Below are 22640 nucleotides of genomic sequence, written 5' to 3' on the forward strand. Positions count from 1 at the left end.
TCTAACCCACTGAAATTGGATCCACCAGCATCCCCTGGGGCTGAACTAGGCAGGCAATGAAGAGGTGAGAGTTAGCTCACCCACTGAAGATTAGGGATATGAAAATGTGTAAAATTTGTGGTAACTGAGGTTCTCTGATTTCCACCCCAAAGCTCATCACAACCCACATCCATATCAGATTGCAAGCTTCCCCCCCCTTGATTTCCACAAAAACATGCATATTCCAATTGCATTTTCCCCAAAAATACACATTTTTTGTACACATTTTTCAAAAGTATGCACTTTTCTCTCATTGACTGAAGTGCGTTTGTGTGCATTTTTCAAAAGTGCACATGTTTGTCGTCCATACTTTTCAAATGTGCACATTTTTTAATGCACTTTCCTTTCGTTCGTGACTTGCACCGCACCCTTGGAAATGCGCAAACTTTGATCACGGATTGTGTTTGAGGTTTCACTGAAGTTCAGGAGATGCAAACAAGGTACATTTCAAGTTTCAAAATTCAGGTTTGAAATGAACTGAAATGAATTTCTCGTACATCCCTGTTGGAGATAGAAGCTACAGAGCTTCCGAAGGAAACAAAGAGGAGCTTCTCTGCCATTGAGAACTAATGAAAGGCCTAAGGGATGGATACATGGAGCTGGCCACCCTTTCATTTATCTGGTCTGGTGATGACTACAGATGTCTGTTGCAGGGGAATCCAGCCCTCTTGGGGCCTGATGGATTTTCCCATAGCCCCCGGCTTGGCTTATTTTCACGAGCCAGGTCACAGGCTTTTAGCCACAACTCACAGACTTCTGCTTTATTCATTTTTCTCTGAAAACGGCAAATTACACAAATTGCAGCCGTAAAGTGCTTAGTTATGCACAAATTGTGGCTGCAATTTCCATGCATAACTAAACACTTTACAGCTGCAGTTTGTGCAATAATTTGTCCAAGTTATGCAAATTGTAGCTGCAATTTGAGTAACTTGCCATTTTCAGAGGAAAAAAATAAATGAAGTGGAAGTCCACGAAATCAGGCTAAAAGCCTGTGGCTTGGCTTGCAAAAACAAACTGAGCCGGGGACTATGGGGAAATTTATGCAGATCAAGTCAGGCCAGCTTGCGGGATGGCGAATCAGAGTCCAGGGGACCGAGCTGCAGAACATTCAGCAGATTTCAGCCCCCGGACGGAAACGTCCGACATCCCTAGTGACGACTAGACCAGCCTTGGACTTCTGAGGAACTGTTTCTTTCTAGCTCAGTAACATGGATGTTGCTGAATTCACAAGGGGGATTCTCCCAGTTCAAAAATCTTCACTCTATTTTTAGACAGGCCAAGAACTCTTTGAATTTGGGCCAGGGTCAATGTGGGGTTTGATCCTTTCCCTGCAGCCCATCAAGGATTCCTCTCAGTCCTCCCTCACATTCAAAAAACCCCTTCCCTTTGAGAAGACAGGAGTGGAAGCTTCATTTTCACATTTAAACAAGATGCGCGTTCCCCAGGTTAAAAAAAAAATAAAGTTTGCACTTGCCTGTTGGAGACCTGTAGAGAAAAATTCAGGCAGGCCTATGGAGGTGATGCTGCCTCCATCCTTGGCATATCTAGTGTGTTTTCGGAGAGCCAGTGTGGTGTAGTGGTTAGAAAGTTGGACTGGGACTTGGGCCAGTCACAGCCTTTCAGCCTAACCTACATCACAGGGCTGTTGTGAGGATAAAAATGGAGAGGAGGGGGATCATGTGTGCCACCTTGGGCTCACTGGAGGAAAAGGTGGGATATAAATAACGAATAAATAAAATAAATAATACATTGCAAAATACAGTTATCTCACCGATGTTGTCTCTCTCTGTCTCTCTCTCTCTCTTGAGAACTGGCTGTCACAGTTTTGCACGTGGATACCAAAGTTTCAAATTCTGCAATTGTTCATGTTGGAAGCAGGAAATATATGATAATTTTTTAAAGAACTAGGCTGATATTCAATATGTTAATATGAAAATGGAGTATTCCAAGTGTAATGGAAATGCAGAAGACCATTATATTTCGCTGAGTTCGTGGTGCACAGATTTCCCCTGCCCTTGTCTAGAGTGCAATTGTGCCTGTTTGCTGAGCTGATTCAGGGGTAGTTATGCTGGTTCCCAGTGTTAAGGCTGTTGATGCTCTGTTCAGCAGAATGTGACAGGACCTCAAGGTTGGCTGGGCCTTAAGGTTGGCTACTTGTTGATTAGAGTGGATGAGAATGCTGTGCTGGCTGCCTGCCCATTATTAGGGCAGTGTTTCCCCCCTGCAGGATGGGTGAAGTAATGGGACCATGTCCAGAATGGGCGGAATAAAGGGGATAGTTAGGGATGTCAGAGGAATCCATCTGAGGGGTCAAGTCCACCGAGCTTTCAGTAAGTCAGCCCCCTGGACTCTAGATCGCTTGTTGACCAGCACTCATGAACTTTCTCATCTTTTTTTCCTTGTAAAAAGTCACTTATGCAAGTTGCAGCCACAATTTGTACAAGTTACTCAAATTTTGGCTGTAATTTGTGCAAGTGAGGCACATTTACAGCCACTATTTGCGCAAATTATGCAAATTATAGCCAGAACTTGTGTAATTTATGCAAATTGCAACTGCAAATTGTGTAAGCGACATTTCTACAAGGAAAAAGAAGATGCAAAAGTTCTCAGATTTTGGGAACATGCCCTCTGGCTTGGCTCGTGAACACAAGCTGAGCCAGCGGCTCAGGAAAACCTGGTGAGGCAGAAGAGGGCTGGATTTCCCCATGATGGCCATCTCTAGGGATAGTATATGATCCCCTGGGAACCTCCCAAGGCAGAACCTCACGATAGGCCGAGCCAGACAGGTCCTGTGGGTCAAGCAGTTGGAGCCATTTATCACTGCTCTTATCTAATTTGCTGATCTTAAGATGAGTGTACGGGGTTCCCAGTGACTGAACGAATGTATGCTTTATACTTTGTATTGTCTTGCTTTTTCTTGCTTTATTTGCTTATTTTGTTGTTGTTCAGTCATTCAGTCATGTCCGACTTGTCGTGACCCCATGGACCATAGCACGCCAGGCCTTCCTGTCCTGCGCTCTCTCCCAGAGCGTGCTCAAGTCCATATTCATTGCGTCAGTGATGCTATCTAGCCATCTCATGCTCTGCCATCCCCTTCGCCTTTTGCCTTCAGTCTTTCCCAGCATCAGGGTCTTTTCCAGAGAGTTTTCTCTTCGCGTTGCTTATTTTAGCTAAATAGTATTCTTTCCTTCATTTATTGGTGTGTTCATTGCCTTTGACTATCCCAAAAGAACCATTGCCTGTTGACAAAACAATTGATAAAACACACCAAGTTCTAGGAAAATGTTGTTAGGGCTGAACCAAAACGATCCATTTTCAAATTAGTTTTCACATTCTGTGAAAATGGGCTCCTGTTTTTTTCCCCTTTTGAGGGGGCTTTGCCTTTAAGTGCTTGTTCATGTTTATTTAAAATTGGTGCTTGCATTTGCAGCCTAGTGCTGAATCATTTGCTGTTTGTTTCATGACTTAGCGTCTGCTTGTTTCATGGTTTGCAATTTTAAGCCACGTGACTACTTACCATACATCAGTGGTGTAATTATGCTGGGTGTGTCAGCACCTCTTATTATCAATACTGTCACAAGTGAACAGATAAGTTGCGTTACAGAGAGAGGAGAATGACGTATCAGGGTAATATATGAGATCTTTAGATGTGCCCCTCCCCCCCCCAATATTGGGAAAGGAAGGAAGTATGGATAGATCTTAAACAGATGGGCAATTTTTTTTATATTGGCTGCATTAGCTTGTCTCTTGAAACCAAATGTTCTGGCTTAATAATCAGAACATTTCCTCATATGTCTGAATGTGGGGCAGATGTAATGAGGTGCTTTGGTGAGTTTAAAAGAAGCAGCAGATGCTTTCAATCTCCTCCTTGCAGCCATGTCAGAGGATGAGCGGAGGGGGGTGAGCAGTCCATTGTCCCCAAGGCCAAACCGGCCCATTGTTTCTGAATGGATTTTGCATGCATATGTTTTTGTGCTGACTATGGTAGGCAATCAGGCTCAATGAATTTATTTGGCATATTTTGCTATAACATAGGGGTGTTGAACCTTAGGCCCATGAGCCAAATCCAGCTCACATGACCCTCCCAGATTATCCAGCTGGCCATGCCTCCTCCCCCAAGTCCCACCCCATCTCCCCCAACTGCCAATGATGGGGGGGGTGATTTTGCACAGTATTTCTTTCCAGTCTAAAAGGTTGAAATGCCTCTCCTAAGGCCTAGTTACTGACAGTAAAAGCTTAAAATAAAATATGCGATTATTTTTGGCTCCGCCCCTTCTGCCTTTAGCCACACCCTTTTGGGCTTCAGCCCCACCCACTACTGGAATGCAGCCCCTAAGAGCTTCTCTGAGATTGACACCCCTGCTCTAATGAATGCGTTATTTAAGTATCATAATGTCATGTGCTTTTCTTTATGGAAGTCATTGCCAGCTGTAGGGAGTTCTATGGTGGCAACAGAGGTGGATTCCTACCATGGTTGAAGCTGAATAAATTCTGGGAATTGGAGTGCACAAAATAAATGAATCAATAAATAATGCAACATTTCAAACAAAAAGTTATTCTTTTAAAATAAAAAGGATGGCTGCATAAGTGGTGGAAATTTCTGCTTTCTCTGAATGGGCTGTGTGCATGTATGTGTGTGCATGTGTGTGTGTGAAGCAAATTTAACTCAGTTATAATATTTTTACATGAAAAAGTCCTTGGTGGACCATGTGGGCAGACCACATGAAAACAGCTCATTCATCCAGCTTGCCCGGGGGGTGGGTGGGGGGCATTCTGAATTCCTGTACTTAACATGAGGATATCTACCGTGCTCCATCCCACATTGGAGGCCAGTTATGGACTCATCATCAATTAACATGACTTCAACAGGTATGCAGAAATTGAAAGCAGGGAACTTGAAAGTGAAGGAATCTCTTTTTGTCAAGAACTCCCCCCCCCCTTTCTATGAATGGCAATAAAGCTTTGGTGAAGAATTAGATTCCACCAGCATCCCACCCATTATCGCTATACCCTCCTTGTCCTGGCTCCCTGCATTCGTTATTAAGTTACAGACTAGGGACGGGTGGTAGAGAGAAAGGGAAATGCAGGCAAAGCTTTTAATTGCAATTGTTTGGGCTGCTGATCCTAGGTAAATGACAAGAACTTAAAAAAAAAAAAACATACTCCCAACACACAGATTTTCACTAAGCAAAAGTCCAGGAGCTCTCCCCCCACCCCACCCCACCCCACCCCACACACTGCTTGTGCGTCTGTTTGAAACGTATTCTCCTGAGTTGACAAGCCCATGTTTTGGAAACCATTGAAAAGTTTGGGTCATAAATAGAGAAGGCCGTTTGGCTTAAATGTTGCTAGGGAATACCTGGCAACAAGCAACAATAGTTCTTTTAGAAGGTCCAGGGCAAACAGTGACCGTGATAATGGGGTGGGCTTAAGGGAGGCTGCTTGCCCAAAGCCCCTCCACTCACACTGAGCCTTCAGCATTGGGGCTGTGTTCCGGAAATTCCACACACAAAGCCCCCCATTCAGCGGGAGGCGGGACAATGCGTGTGCTTTTTGGAGAGGCGAAAAAGGAGGAGGCCTTGATGAGGCTGGGTGCTTTTTTGCCAAAAAAAAAAATTCAACTTTTTTTTTTTTCAAAGAACTAAGGGAGGCCCAGAAAGTGCGAAGTTTGTAAAAGAAGCTGAAAAGGTTCAGAACAGGAGCATAAAGGAGCCCGGGAATGCCCTGTGAATTTTGAACAGAGAACAGAAAAGGGACTCTAAAAAGCAATTAGTGATGCTGCTCATAGATGAAGAGTGAAGCTTGAGGGGGAGTAGGGAGGCATTAAGGGGTGGAGGGAAATTACACTCATTTAGTAAAGGACTAAAGAGAGTGAAGGAGAGATTGACATCTCCTGGAATTTGTATGGGGAAAGTAGACACACAAATAGCAATACACAGCATCCAAGAACAGGAGGCCGTGCTGAAGCTAAAGACCCATGCCAAGATGGGCCTTTGGATTCATTGCCAATGCCCTCACTTCTTGTTCCTGAAAAGCGTGCAGGGAAGCTAGTCTGGAGGAAAGTGAGGCTCCTTTTGCCTTAATGGCTCAGCTGCAGTTCGCACTTTGGCTCCAACATCAATGCTGATGGAAGAGGTTTGAAGCATGCTTGTGGTATGGTGGGGATGAGCTCCACTGAACTTGGTGGGTCTCGCTCCCACGTAAGAAGCCTGATGCAAAGCATCACAGCTCCTAGATGTGAAGAGGTGTCCTATACACTTCAGTGATGGAGACAGTGACGCACATGCAATGGCAATTGATGTGCAGAGCTACCACAGTAGAGAAACAAATGGGAAAGTGCTTGCAGAGGTGTTTTGTGCTCCTACCAGAGCTCGTTTGCACAGAAAGAGCTACTAGATCAGGAATAAGGAGGACAGGGATGCAAGCAGTTCTGACTGGTTCTGAGTGAGTTCTGATGGGTTCTGACTGAAACCCGGAGTGGATTCACCTCCCCGGATTCACATTGGAGCCATCACTCTCCACTGGATGTAAGCCACGTACAGAATTGTCGGCAAGGGGTCCTCACCTGATTGGCTCCAGTACAAATGACCTTTCATAAGAAGATGAGAATTGGCTTACTGAATTGGTCCAGTGGCCAACCAGCTGTCTCTGGGAAGTTCACAAGCAAGACGTGAAGGTGATGGCCACAGGGAGATGAGGTTCCCCAGAACATAAAAATCACAGATATAATTTCTCTGAACATGGAAGTTCCATTTTTGCCATTATGGCTAATAACCATAGATAGATTTTTCATAGAATCATAGTTGGAAGGGACCTTGAAGATAATCTAGTCCAATGGTGGGGAACCTCTGGCCCATGGGCCCAATATGGCCTGCGGAGGTTCCCCATCTGGCATATTGAGGCTTGGGTTCCCTCTGTGGGCCCTGCCCACTTTCCTCTCCAAGCCCCTGACCTGGAGGCTACCAGGAGCTTAGGGAGGAAGCAGGGTGTGGAATCACAGATCAGACATAACAAGGGGATTCCCTTTACTTAGCATGCTCCTCCTCCCAACTGAGAGGGCCAGCTGCATGCAGGAGAGTCCCCTTGTTATCTCCAGTCACAGATCAGAGATAACAAAGTGATTCCCTTTACTTAGCACCCCTTACTTAGCACAACCCAAAGCAAATTTCAGGTGGGTGTGCCTGTGTTTGTGTGTGTGAAAGAGACTGAATGGAAGATGGATCAGTTGGGTGTGCTTGTGTGTGAGTGGATAGATGGAAAGGGGGGCATGCATGCACACATGTGTGAATGAGAGTGTGGGGTGGCCATGCCTGCTTTTGCCTCTGGCCCCATCAACTGCTGGAATGCAGATTATGTGAGATTGAATGTGACCATCTGAGGTGGAGGGAGTTCCCCACCCCAATTTAAATAAAATAGTAAATAAAATATTATCAGTAAAACAAAATGAACTGTGCCTTTCTCAGGTCAGGATTAATTCAGGATGATTTATTTCTTCAGCTACCTAAAGTGGGCCCAGTTGGCTGTATCTGACAATATAAGTTCAAGAAGGAGCAGTTCCTTGTACGATATTATACTGTTTTGCTATAAATAATGGCAATGTATGTACATGTGCATGCTTGGACTAATGATTTAAATCAAATCTCATTCCAGCAAGCAAGACCCACACCTGGAAGCTGGCATCTCCACATGGAGCCAATGCAGATGCACATTTCCATCTGCATCTGCATCATGCAGATTCCATCTGCAATCTAGGCACCATTGACCTGGCTAGATGTATCTCTTGATGTGGCTGGGGAGGTCTATCTCAAGCCACAGTCCTACATTATTCAATGTGACTAAGGTCACGTGTGTAGATGGGAGCCAACATGTACATGGAAGCTCCGTCCTTTCTTTCTTGCACAAAGATCTGGTTAACTAATGGTCACTTCATGCATGATATGGCATCAAGAGCTCCTGGGATCCTCGTGCAGTTGCCCGATGTCATGGGTCACAGAATGGTTGGTGGCAGCTTCTCAGTGAAGTACCCTCAAATCCCAGACTGAACCAGTCTTGCTTCTTGGTTTGTTTTCCGGTTCTGACTAGTTCTTGGTCTTGACTTCTGGCTTGCTCCTTGACCCTACCTCCTGACTTGCTCTGTGGTCCTGACGCTGTTCAGGCTGGACTACTGGCTTGTCCCACAGCTCCTGTTTCCTGGCTCTCCTCAGACTGCAACCCAGGGCCCAGCCCTGATACACAGGTACATTTCTGTACTGATGTGGGGAAGAAAGGCTCATGAACTCTGTTGTGTATGAAGATTGCTGAAGTGTCTGTTTTGCTATGTGTACATTGGGAACCCAGAGATGGACATCGGTTCTCATTAAGTGGGTTCTCACCCCTCCTATGCACCCTGTGGGCTAAATGTCATATGTGAAGTGTTCATAAGTACTGTGTCCATGAAAGGCAATTCAGCTGGGGGGTGGGGGAGGATAAAGTATTCTAAAAGCAATTACACTGAAATATGTTTCCTGGCTATGGCTCCATTGGCCCTGTGCTGAATTTTTCAGTCTGTCTCTTTTTGACCATTCATTGGGGGGAGAGGCAAAAAGAAGTTTCATCCAAAAATTTGTGGGAAGGGGTGAGAATTTTGGAGAAATTTCTGATAGTGCAGCAGGGCTTTGGTGCTTACCTTACAGTAAGGAGGTGGCTGAGTGGAGTGGGGGTGTTCTTTCTTTTAACCCTCCCCCCTGTTCTGTCTTTGCAGCCCCTCTGGCTGCTTCAGCTTCTTGGGTAGCCCCCTGGACAACTTAGCCAGGACTCTCTCCGTTGGGGCTTCCCTGTGCTGCTGCCTGCAGAGTGCCTAAAAGCTGAGAGAAGCATTTTTGGTTTTGCTTTGCTGTTATTAAAAGTCCTTTTAATAACAACAATAAGAAAAATAATAAGAAAAATAACAATAACTCCTCGCTCAGCTTTCAGGCACTCAGCAGGTAGCTGCACTGGAAAGCCCCAAGGGAGAAAGTCCTGCTGAAGTACTCCAGGGGCTTTCCAAGAAGCTCAAGCAGCTGGAGAGGCTGAAAGGGCAGACCAGGGGAAAATGGTGAAAGAGCACATGCACACACCCCTCAGCCACTGCCTTACGTTTATTTCTATAAAACATTTCTTGACTGCCTTTCAGTGCAGATGCTCCCCACCCTCAAAGCGGCTTACAGAAATAAAATACATAAAAACAGTTAACATAGTAAAAGTGATAAAAACATAAAAACAATAAAAATGACAATAAGAATCAACAATAAAACCAGCAACAACGACAACGGCAGTAACAGCAACAATAGCAGTCATATCAAGAGAAGGCCAGGGTAAAATAACATGTTTTCAAGGCCTTCTTAAAAGTCTGCAGTAATGGAGCATGGTGGGCCTCCAATGGCAACCTGTTTCAAAGGTGTGGGCCACTGCAGAGAAGGCCCTCTCATGTGTTGAGGGCCTTCCTTATAGTAAAGTAAGCACTGGAGCCCTGCACCCTGAGAAATACTTCCAAACTTCGCGGCAACCCAATACAAGAGGCAGAAAAATGACTGCCTCTTTTGCAGGGAAACAAAGAGGCTGTGAAAGGGCAGGTGGGGTTTCAGCACAGCAATATATTTCACAGGGCAGTATCCAACATGACAAGCTAGCATGAACTACCTCTAGCCCAATGCCAATAGTGCTTGCTGGCGTGATGGGTTTCTATGGAAAACCCATCATAGCAGCAAGTCCTACTGGTATGGTGCTAGAGATGGTTTATGCTAACGCAATGTCATTGAAAGTAATGGGAGTGGCACATTGGATACTGCCCCTGGAGCTGCATTCTTATACAAAAAGCAGCAATAAAAACCAGAAGATTTTTGTTGTCATTTCTCATCCATAATCCATGCCATGATCATTCAAACAACAATGTAATCTTCTACCAGATGAAAACATTTCAATTCCACTGGAAAAATATCTATTGAATAAACTTCTATGTTGTACTCATTTAAGATTTCCAAACTTATCCTGCCCTGTATATATTATTAATAAAAACAGGTCAGTCAATAAAAAGTTGCTTGAAACCATTGCATACTCTTGTTTGTTTGTTTTTCATCTGCATTTAATTCCACAACCTCCCCTTCCTTTCAACCTTGTCCTTATAATGCCATTCTTCTGTATAAATTCCTCCTTGTTAAAGACTTTGGGTCTAAGGAAAGGCTAACGTTTAAAACATGAAGTTTTCAGTACCATAGACAGCACACTGGACAGCACACTTTCATGGTGTTCTAGTTTCTCAGAGGGAGGGAGGGAGGAACACCATAAGACATCACAGAGGGTGGTTTTGAAAGACAGAAAAAGCATAACCAAATAACACTCATATAGTTCCATAACAGTCCCATCAGCATCAGCAGACTTGGACATCAGACAGTTTTGGACTAAAGAAACAGAAGATTTCAGCCTTTGTCAAAGGCTGAAACCTTCTCTTTATTTAGTCCAAAATGTTAGCACTAATTTGCATCAACTAATGTGCATTAGCACATTTGCACAAGTGTGCATTAGGGCTAATATGAATTAGTGCAAGTAGAATTAAATTTTGGTTAAAAAAAAATCCAGTTCTGTCAATGAGTGGACAATGGAACAAACGACGCCTGACAATTCACGAAACACAGATGGAATGGATCTTACAAAATCTGCACATCCCTACTCTCCAGTCCTTTGGTACAGAGTTTAATCTTAGGGACATCAGAAATGTTCCATATTTTTGTTAGAAAATCAGCGATTTCACAGTTGAGTTCTTTAAGAACATCCTTAGCCTTTGGGTCTTCATGCAATGTGTCTTGTTCAAGAACCATCTTGACTTCAGAGATTATACTCCGGAGAAGGTAGTTTGAGTCTTGTGTCTTTAAGAAAAGAAAAAGAAGAGGTCTGCTGTGCATGACAAATAGTGTATAACATCATGTATGACTATCCTTGAACAGTGCAAGATCACAGTTCATGGTAATCTTGTACGGGTAGAGCTAAATACTGAGGATGTGTAGTGATACAGCCACTCTGCATAGTGCAATTGTGCCAGAGAACCATGGGTGGGTTTCTACAAGTCAGATATAGGCAGAGAGGGAATACGATGGGACAGAGCTGAGAAGTGGAAACACTGTGACCACAATCATAAGCAATCCCAGAGTCTGGGATTGTTTGCAATGGGCCCACGATTTACACCAATAGGAAGACCCATAAGCCAAACAGACCACAAGTCTGGTGCCAATTAGGGATGGTTATTAGCAAGGCTGCACTACAGCAAGGGTTAGTAGAACCAGCAACCATTTGCAGGCAACCCTAATACTGTGGTGCCGGGTTGCAATCTTTAAACTAGTGACCGATTGACATTTCTTTAAGCCCCAAGGACCAAAGGGCACTAAGGGAGCAATTCTATGCGCCCTAAAAAGGTAAAGGTGTCCCCAACCAGTCGTGTCCGACTCTAGGGTGCGGTGCTCATCCCCGTTTCTAAGCCGAAGAGCCAGCGCTGTCCGAAGACGCTTCCGTGGCCATGTGGCCATGACTGAACACCGAGGTGCACGGAATGCTGTTACCTTTCCTGCCGAGGCGGTACCTATTTATCTACTTGCAATTTCTTGCTTTCGAACTGCTAGGTTGGCAGAAGCTGGGACTGAAGACGGGAGCTCACTCTGTCATGCAGCACTCGGGTCTCAAACTGCTGTCCTGCTGACCTTCCAGTCTGCAGTTCAGCGTCTTAACCACTAAGCCACCATTGCCCCTTCTATGCCCCCCTGTTGTTGTTCATTCGTTCAGTCGTGTCCGACTCTTCGTGACCCCATGGACCATAGCACGCCAGGCCTTCCTGTCCTGCGCTCTCTCCCGGAGCGTGCTCAAGTTTCTATGCCCCCTAGACAGTGTCTAATGGCCATAGGATTTTTTGGTTTCTGGGAACCGATCTCGGAGCCAGGGCTCTGACTTCGGCTCCCAGTAACCTCACTCCCCAGCCCCTCCCCCACTGCTTTGTAGGTAGTGCAGTTCGCCCCCACCTCCATGCTCATATTGCAGTGTGGAATGGCAAAAAGGGGCCATTCCCAGGGGTGGGCAGGGTAGGAGAATGTGGAAGCATCATTACAACACTTCCTATGCAGCATCCCACACACCCTAGCTCTGACACACCTGCTTAGACAGCCACAAATGCAGGGTGGCCAGAACGCAGAGGAGAGGATCCCCTCTTTGCTCCACCCACCCTACATTTGATAGTTGGCTGCTCTGAGTTCAGAGCAGGCTTACTAACCCCATAGGATTGCACCCGAAATGACCATGGATGTGGTGTAGTGGTTAGAGTGCTGGACTAGGTTCTAGTCCCCGCTCAGTCATGAAGCTCACTGGGTGACTTTGGGACAGTCAGTGACTCTCAACCTAACCTACCTCACAGGGTTGTTGTGAGGATAAATGGAGAAGAGAAGAACCTTGTAAGCCAACCTGGGTTCCTTGCAAGAGCAAAAAAAGGTGGCATATAAATGTAATAATTAATACATACATTTTTAAAGGGATGGAAATTCTTTGAATTTCAAGCATCCTAGCCCAAGAATTTTAGCCCTGTGAAAACACCCACATAAATATCACAACACTAAATTTTCTTGCATTAAAAGTAAGGCATTATTTTGTCTCACATGTTAAGCCAAAGTTAATAGCTCATATTTGATAGGTGCCACAAAATACCTAGACAAATGCTCATTGTTTCTGCTCTTCCTTGCCTACCACTCCTGAAGCTTTGCTCCATCTCTATTTTTTCTGACTCCCTTTAACGTGGAACCAATTCCAGGCCATGATGTGCATAGTTCTGAATACTTGACCATGAATTGGGTAGACTTCCTTGGCCTAGGGCCTGCTGGCAGTAGTTAATCTCTTTCTTTTTTAAATAAAGTGCTCATGTCAGCTTTCATGTTCTATGAAAGAGAAGCTGAAGTCTCTATTCCCATACAGAAATCTGAGAGATGGCCATGATTCCTCAGTAGAGAGAGATTTCAGTGGAGGCTGGTGGCTCCAATGTCAGTGAGGCAGTGAATCTGCTCCAGGTTTCAATCACAACCAGTAAGAACTCTAAAGGAGCTATCCAAGGTGCTTTCCACGTGCACCTTCGATAGCTCCTTTAGAATTCTGACTGGTTCTGACTGAAACCCAGAGCAGATTCACTGCCCCACTGACATTGGAGCCACCAGCCTCTACTGAGAGATTTTATGATAGCCCATACACACCCTTCTCCCGCACAGATCTGCCCATACACTAAGGTTATTTATTATTTAAATTTATATCCCACTTTTCCTTCAAAGAGCAAAAGATGGCACACATGGTTCCCTCTCTTCCCTCTGCCATTTTATCCTCACAATAACCCTGCGGGGTAGGTTTGCCTGAGAGATAGTATTTGGCCCAGGAACATGCAAGGAAATTCATGGCTGAATATAAATATTTGAACCTGGGTTGCCCCAGTCTCAGTCCAGCATTGTAATCATTACACCACACTGGTCTTCAATATCACCATTGGATGATCTTCCCCTGGGCCTTCTCTGAAGCGTGGGAAGTCAGGAAGGCTGCAGAATGCTGGAGGGCTGATTGTGCAATGAAAGGACACACACACCCTCAACCACCTAATATGAGTGCAGGAACCCTGCACAGCACCCATGGGAATTTCACCGTTTCCCCCCTCCTTTTTAATTTTCCCCTGAAAGCAATTTCTTTGATTTCAAATTGAATGAGAATGATTGGGGAGAATATAGTAAACAACCAACTTTTCCAGGGAAAACATACCCAAATATCACCCCCCAAACCAGAATGCTCAGTGACCTTGAGATGGAAAATGAAATCATGGAGGCCTCCAGACAAGGAAGTGTTGTAATAATGGGCAACTTCAATTACCCCCACAATGAGTGGATAAAAGCATGTTCCAGCCATGACACAGAGGTTAAATTTCTCGATGCCCTAACAATTGTGCCCTAGAACAGTTGGTTGGAACAGACCAGAGGGGAGACGACCTTGGATTTAATCCTAGGTGGTGTCACCCAGGACCTAGTTTGTTGTTTATTCACTCAGTCGCTTCCGACTCTTGGTGACTTCATGGACCAGCCCACGCCAGAGCTTCCTGTTGGCCATCGCCACCCCCAGCTCCCCCAAGGTCGAGTCCATCACCTCCAGAATATCATCCATCCATCTTGCCTTTGGTCAGCCCCTCTTCCTTTTGCCTTCCACTTTCCCTAGCATCAGCATCTTCTCCAGGGTATCCTGTCTTCTCATGATGTGGCCAAAGTACTTCAGTTTTGCCTTTCATATCATTCCCTCAAGTGAGCAGTCTGGCTTGATTTCCTGGAGTATGGACTGGTTTGATCTTCTTGCAGTCCAAGGCACTCTCAGAATTTTCCTCCAATTTTTGAACCACAGTTCAAAAGCATCTATCTTCCTTTGCTCAGCCTTCCTTATGGTCCAGCTCTCGCAGCCATAGGTTACTACGGGGAATACCATTACTTTAACTATGCAGGACCTAGTATGATATATAAATGTTGTTGAACAAATTGGAAACAGTGATCACAGTGCAATCAGATTTAATATATATTTAAGTGGAAAATTGCCCAGGAAGTCCAACACAGTCATATTTGACTTCAAAAGAGGAAACTTCTCTAAAATGAGGGAACTGGTGAAAAGGAAGTTAAAAGGGCGAGTCAAGAAGATTAAATCCCTTCAAAATGTTTGGAGATCACTCAAAACCACAATAATAGAAGCCGAGCTAAAATGTATACCACAGGTTAGGAAAGGTAGCACCAAGTCCAAGAGGTCACTGGCATGGTTAACAAGCAGTGTTTAGGGAGCTATTAGAGAAAAGAAAGCTTCCTTCAGAAAATGGAAGTCCTGCCCTAGTGAGGAAAACAGAAGGCAGCACAAGCTTCCACAAAGGTGATGCAAGCAGACAATAAGAGATGCAAAAAAGCATTCTGAAGAGCATATTGCTAACAACATCAAGGCCAACAATAAAGAATCCTTTAAATATATCAGAAGCAGAAAACCAGCTAGGGAGGGAGGCAGTTGGACCATTGGATGACAGTGGAGTTAAAGGAGTACTGAAGAATTATTTTCATCCATCTTCACTGTAGAAGATATAGGACAGATACCTGTGCCTGAACTGATGTTTTCAGGAAGGGAGTCTGAGGAACTGAGGCGACTAGTGGTGTAAAAGATGAAGTTCTCAACCTTACTGATAAATTGAAAGCAAATAAATCACCAAGCCCAGATGGTATCCATCCTAGAGTTCTCAAAGAACTCAAATATGAAATTACTGATCTTCTAACTGAAATATGCAACGTGTCCCTAAGATCAACTGCTATACCAGAGGACTGGAAGATGGCCACTGTAACATCAATTTTCAAAAAGGGATCCAGGGGGGATCCGGGAAATTACAGACCTATTAGCTTAATGTCTGTTCTGGGTAAATTGGTTGAAGGCATTATTAAAGATAAAATTAGTAATATAGAAGGACAAGCCCTGCTGAATAAGAATCAACATGGCTTCCACAAAGGTAAGTTCTGTCTCACTAACCTTTAAGAGTTCTTTGAGAGTGTCAGTAAACATGTAGACAGGGTGATCTGGTAGACATTGTTTACTTGGACTTCCAAAGGGCTTTTGACAAAGTCCCCCACCAAAGACTCCTGAGTCCTGAGCAAACTTAGCAGTCATGGAAAAAGAGGACAGGTCCTCTTATGGATCAGTAAATGGTTAAAGAACAGAAAGCAGAGAGTAGGAAAAAATGGTAAATTCTCCCAATGGAGTGAAGTAAATATTGGGGTCCCACAGGGATCTGTATTAGGACTAATGCTTTTCAACCTGTTCATAAATGATCTGGAATTAGGAGTGAGCAGTGAAGTAGCCAAGTTTGCAGATGACACCAAATTATTTAGGTTGGTTAAAACAAAAAGAGATCGTGAAGAGTTCCAAAAGGATCTCTCCAAACTGGGGTAATGGGCATCTAAATGGCAAATGTGGTTTAATGTAAGCAAGTGTAAAGTAGGGATGTTCGAAAGTCACTTCCCTTTTTGAGGGGTGATTCGCGGTGGGGGGGAGAGGCTCCGCACCTCCCCCCAAAATCCTAACCCGGCTGGCTCCACTCCACGGCAACTCCGTGGAGCTGCCGGCTGGGTGCATTTGCAGTAGGGATGTACGAATCCCTTACCTGGTTCTGGTCGGGGCATCCACTGGGGGGGGGAGGCGCTCCGTCCCTCCCCCTGGAATCCTCGACTGGGGGAGAGGTGATCCGGTCCTCTCCCCCGGAATCCTGCCCGGCCGGCTCTGCTCTGCGGCGGCTCCGCAGAGCAGCCAGCCAGGGCCGTCCATAGCTGGACTTCTAAAGAATCTGGCCTCACTGGAATCCATGACGGAATTCTCTTCCATCCCTAATTTGCAGGCATGCGTAGGGATGGCGGAGAATTCCGCCATGGATTTCAGTGAGGCCGAATGCACTGGCATTCAGCCCCCCGAAATCCGTGGCGGAACGGCCTGCCCCCCCGCCCCTCCTGCGGATTCCCCCAGGGCCGAGACTTACCTGGGGCGGATGTTCCGGATGGCGGCAGCTCCAGCAGCGGCTTCAGCAGCAGCAGCTGGTCTTTCGACCGGCTGCCACGGCTGCCATTTGCATTCTGGTCTTTGCCGTGATAGGCTACATAAGTCTTTACGTAGCCTATCACGGCAAGCCAATAAAAAAACCCAAACAAACCAGCATACGCAAATGGCAGCGGCTCCAGCAGCCGCCATTTGCTTTCCCTATTTTTTGCCATTCTAGCCTATGTAAATATTTACGTAGGCAATTATGGCGAAAAAAAGGGGAACCGCAAATAGTGTAGTGGGTGCTATTTGTGTTCTTTCTTTTCCCCCCTGCCATTTTATCCTACATAAATATTTACGTAGGTTTTTACAGTGAAAAAAAAAGAAACACAAATAGCGCCCACTATGCTATTTGCGGTTCCCCTTTTTTTTTGCCATAATTGCCTACGTAAATATTTACGTAGGCTAGATCGGCAAAAAATAGGGAACGCAAATGGTGGCCGCTGTAACCGCCGCCATTTGCGTATGCCGTTTTTTGGGGGGGCATGCCGTGATAGGCTACGTAAAGACTTACGTAGCCTATCATGGCAGCCTGAAAGGATGCAATTGGCGGCTGCTATGGCGGCTGCCATTTGCGTTCGCAGCAGCCCATCAGCAGCCAGAAGTCTGGCTGCGGACGGCCCTGGCTGGCTGCTCCGCGGAGCTACTGCAGAGCAGAGCCAGCCGGGCAGGATTCCGGGGGGGAGGACTGGATCGCCTCCCCCCTAATCGAGGATTCCAGAAGGAGGGACAGAGCGCCCCCCCCACCGCGAACAGAATCCGCGAACAGTTAAGTCACTTTCGTACATCCCTAGGCAGAGCCTGTGGATGCAAATGATGGCGGCTATGGCGGCCACCATTTGTGTTCCTGTTTTTTTGCCGGGATAGGCTATATAAATATTTACGTAGCCTATCACGGCAAAAAAACAGCGGCACAAATGGCGTAGCAGCTGCCATTTGCACCCCTGTCTTTCGCCATGATAAGCTACGTAAATATTTACGTAGCCTATCACGGCAAAAAAACAGGGGCGCAAATGGCGGCGGCTACGGCCGCTGCCATTTGCGTTGCCTTGTTTTGCCATGATAGGCTACGCAAATATTTACGTAGCCTATCATAGCCTCTTCAGGGATGCAAATGGCATCCCTGCGTTAGCCGTGATAGGCTATGTAAGTATTTACATAGCCTATCACGGCAAAAATGGGGAAGCGAATGGCAGCCACAGATGCGGCCGCCATTCGCAAAGCAGCATGAACGGCACCAGGTAAATGCTCCATTATGCGTTTCTTTCGTGGGGTGGTGGGGTGGGGGGGCTTTGTTCCGCCACGGATTTCGGGGGGCTGAATGCACTGGCATTCGGCCTCACTGAGATCCGTGGCGGAATCCTCCGACATCCCTAGTGTAAATTGATGCACGTTGGGGCAAAAAATCCCAACTTCAAGTATAGCCTGATGGGATCTGAGCTAGTGGTGATAGACCTGGAAAGAGATCTTGGGGCTGTGGTGGACAGCTCAGTGAAGATGTCAACCCAGAGTGCAGCCACTGTAAAAAAAAACCAAATGCCAATATCATACTGCCCCTATAGAAATCTATGGTGCAACCACACTTGGAATACTATGTCCAGTTCTGGTCACCACACCTAAAAAAAGATATTGTAGAGCTGGAAAAAGTGCAGAAAGGGCAACTAAAATGATGAAGGGGCTGGAGCATCTCCCCTATGAGAGAAGATTACAACAGCTGGGATTGTTAGCTTGGAAAAAAGGAAGGTAAGGGGAGACATGATAGAGGTGTACAAAATTATGCATGGTGTGGAGAATGTGGATAGGGAGACATTTTTCTCCCTCTCTCAAAATACTAGAACCGGGGTCATCCTATGAAGCTGTTTGGTGGGAGATTCAGGACAGATAAAAGGAAAGACTTCTTCACACAGCACATAGTTAAACGATGGACTTCACTACCACAGGATGTAGTGATGGCCACTAATTTGGATGGTTTTAAAAGGAGGTGGATAAATTCATGGAGGAACAGGCTATTGATGGCTTCTAGTCCTGATAGCTATGTGCTCCCTCCAGTACCAGACAGAGGCAGTGAGCCTATGTACACCAGTTGCTGGGGAACATTGGTGGGAGGGTACCGTTGTACTCATGTCCTGCTTGTGGATTCCTGGTCGACAGCTAGTTGTCTACTGTGTGAACAGAATGCTGGACTAGATGGACCCTTGGTTTGATCCAGCATGGCTCTTCTTATGTTCTTAACATGCAGAATAACATTTGGGCACAGTGCTAGAATATATGATGCTCCTTTACACTAGATCAGACTGTCCATCTAGCCCAGTATTGTCTTTACTCCAACTGGAAGCCACTTTCCAGCATCACAGGCTGAGGACAGCATCCACATCACTATTAGAGATGTACAAGTGCAGGCAGGCCCAAACATTTTGCTGCCTGAGGTGAAGAACAAGATGGCGCCCAATCCCATCCCATGTATAAAGGCCAACTTGACTAGCAGATGAATCTTACTTCAATACTGGAGATGGAACATCTTCCTCTATTGGATCTGAAGGCAGCTGGCTAGCTTAGGGATCCGGGACAAGCCATGTGGCCCACACCTCTGTCCTCCAACGTTTTCCTGCCACCTCCCAGCATCAACTGCCTGAAGCAACTGCCTCACTCTGCCTAATGACAGGGCTGGCCCTATGTACAAGAATTTCACTTGTGTTCATTTAACACCAGAACTTGCCCTGTTAGCACCCCTGAATGTGAATGCAAGTATCTTTTGCAGGCACAGCTTGCATATTCCCAACCTTGCAATTACACTTGCAAAAAATTGCTTTAGAAAAACGTGCACTTTCAAGGTACATATTTTCTAGGGATACACGAATCACTTACCTGTTCCGGTCGGGACATCCGCTGGGGGGGGAGGCGCTCCGTCCCTCCCCCTAGAATCCTCGACTGGGGGGGAGGCAATCCAGTCCCCCCCCCCCCCGGAATCCTACCCGGCTGGCTCTGCTCCGCGGCGGCTCCGCAGAGCAGCCGGCCAGGTCTGTCCGCAGCCAGACTTCCAGCCGTGGACGGGCTGCTGCGGACCCAAATGGCAGCCATCATAGCGGCCACCATTTGCATCCTTCCAGGCTGTCGTGATAGGCTACGTAAGAATTTACATAGCCTATCACGGCTACCCCTCCCCACAAAAAAGCGTACGCAAATGGCGGCAGCTACGGCGGCCGCCATTTGCGTTCCCTATTTTTCGCCATTATAGCCTACATAAATATTTACGTAGGCTAGAATGGCAAAAAATAGGGAACGCAAATGGCAGCTGCTGTAGCCGCCGCCATTTGCATGTGCCGTTTTTTTGGGGGGAGGGGTAGCCGTGATAGGCTACATAAATTCTTATGTAGCCTACACGGCAGCCTGGAGGGACGGCAATGGCAGCCACAGCAACCTGGCTGTGGCCAGCCGGCCGCTGCCGCCACCACCGCCACTGAATCCGCTGCCAGAGCCGCATCTGCCGCCGGAACCGCTGCCACCGCCACTGGAACCGCCGCATCTGCCGCAGGTAAGTGCCATCCCAGGGGATTCCGTGGGGGGGGGGCAGGAGGCCGTTCCACCACGGATCCTGGGAAGGCGGATTCTACAGAATCCGGCCTCACTGGAATCCGTGGTGGAATTCTCCGCCACCCTAATATTTTCATCCTTTAGTCAAAGTATGCATTTTGGTGCACACTTTAAAAAATGTGTACCTAAATGCAAATTTTTCTGATTCAAACAACACCAAAAAAGAAAAGTAAAGCTCTCACTGTGACTAGGAATGAGGCAGAGCTCTAAGAACCCCAAAGAGCTCAAGCCTTGCTGATTCTCCCATTCCTAATAACGACAACCTGATTCTTTATTAAAAATCTGGAGTTGCTACCAATGGAACATGAGACATTTGGCAGGTAAATCATACTGAGCTCTTCTCTCTTCTACTGAGCTTTGCCCCCTCCCAAAGACCAAAGCAGGGATGGGGAACACATGGCCCTCTAGATGTTGTTAGACTGCAGCTCCCATCATTCCTTACCACTGGCTATGCAGGCTAGGGAATTGCAGTCCAACAACACTGGAGCGCCTCTCCTGGCATGAACCTACCTTATGCTATGATCATCATCTAAGGCCCTCCTCTAGGTGCCTCCTTGGAGGGAGGCTCAGAAGATGGCAACAAGGGAGAGGGCCTTCTCGGTGGTGGTTCCCTGACTGTGGAACAATCTCCCCAATGAGGCCTGCTTGGTGCCATCATTCTTACCTTCCTCTGCTCTCAGGCATTTTGCAGCATAGGTTTAATCAGGTTATGGGATTTCTTATTGTTGGTTGTTAAAAGTGTGTGTGTGTGTGTGTGTGTTGCCTGTTTATATGTTTGTGTGTAAATGTTTTTTATATTATGTACAGTATTGTAATTTTAAGGTTTTTAATCTTTGTAAACCACCCAGTGAGCTTTGGTTATTGGGTGGTATAGAAATGTAATAAATGAAATGGAAATAATGGAACACCTGGAGGGCCTCACATTCCCTACTGCTGGACTAAAGGTATGAGTGTCATTATTGTGGCTGCTAGCCTCTGGCCTGCAGTTGGCTGGATCCCTGCTTATCAGTCAGGCTCTCAATCTCAAACTGCTTGGGGAGGGGAAACCCAAAAAAACTGGTTGTAAGGGTCCCGGTTTCCCTATCTCCTGGAAATTTTAATTCTGCCTATTTTTCTGAGTGTCAAGATACTCAGAACTAATTATGCTTCAAGAGTCCACTGTTCTGTTTCCTCTCAAACCATAGGTGCCCCGATTAAAAGCACACACACACACACACACACACACACCTTTCCACACCATTCTGATAAGTATGAACTAAACCTTTGATTTTAGAAATACTAGACAGGTGAATGCAAATCACTGTTGAATATGTCGTGTAAGGTAATGCCACCCCTTTACTAAGCACATTTGGAAAAAGAAACCTACAACATAGGTATTCAGTGATTCAACCTTGTACTAAGTTTTTTTTAAAAAAAAAAATGCTTGCAACACCTGTATGGAAATTGATCTCTAATCTTTCCTTTTCACTTACATGCCTGTGCGGAGTTCAATCGGCCTCCATCCAGGGTGGTGGCACCTCTTATTTTATATTTTATTTAAGAGCTCAGGTGGTGTGTTTGCGTTTGAAAGAATGGTGGCAGTGCCAGGAAGGGCGCTGAACGTTTTTCTTTTTCTTTGAATCTACACGCTTGATAGGACAAAGCAGGTGCACAGCAAGGCTTCTGACACTGTCTGCAGAAGCTGTAATCCCCATCTTACCACAGACGAGCCACCTGCCTACAGGAAAAGAGATAATTCAGGTTCTGAGTGAGTTCAGCTTTAGGTGTCCCCTGCGTAAAGACTGATAAATGAGCTACAGTACAGCAAGATTGGTGGTTGTGTCAATAGATCAATATTTGATCACTGAAGGCGGCCCTTTCTGGATTCCCCTCCGTAGATGGTGGTTGAACTTTAGGTCTGAACTTTAAGTGGCCTCTGCAGATCTTATACACGTGTAATTTGGGTCCCACAGGAGGTGCCTAGCTCCTAACCACATCAAGAGGAATGTTCCCATTGGGTTTCTTTGGGCTTTCAACCAGCCCACATTGATCATTTCAACAGAGCATTCCTATCTTTGGTGGGTGGGGGGATGGCGGGGCGGCGGGGGAGAGTTCCAATCTCAGAGCTCCAAACAACCTGAAGCTCTGCTGGGCTCATGTCAGCAGGGTGGAAGTGAGGGAGGAACACTGTTTTTATTTTTCTTTCTCCAGCCTTAAACAAAAATGCAATTCCCTCTCATTGGTTCCAATGGAGGGAATTAATCTATGCCAGGTCTAGGGCTTGCACAGTTCTACATCTTGTTGTGGGAGGGACCTGGGGCCCAGGATACCCCTGGTACATCCCCAGCATGCTTCTCCCCCCTCTAAAACTAGAAGATTCATGTAGGGCAGCTGCAGTTGGGGGGTGAAGAAAA

This window comes from Heloderma suspectum, chromosome 7, assembly GCF_057233095.1.
Source record: "Heloderma suspectum isolate Gila_16-S chromosome 7, 16-S_ref, whole genome shotgun sequence".
Taxonomy (NCBI): Eukaryota; Metazoa; Chordata; class Lepidosauria; order Squamata; family Helodermatidae; genus Heloderma; species Heloderma suspectum.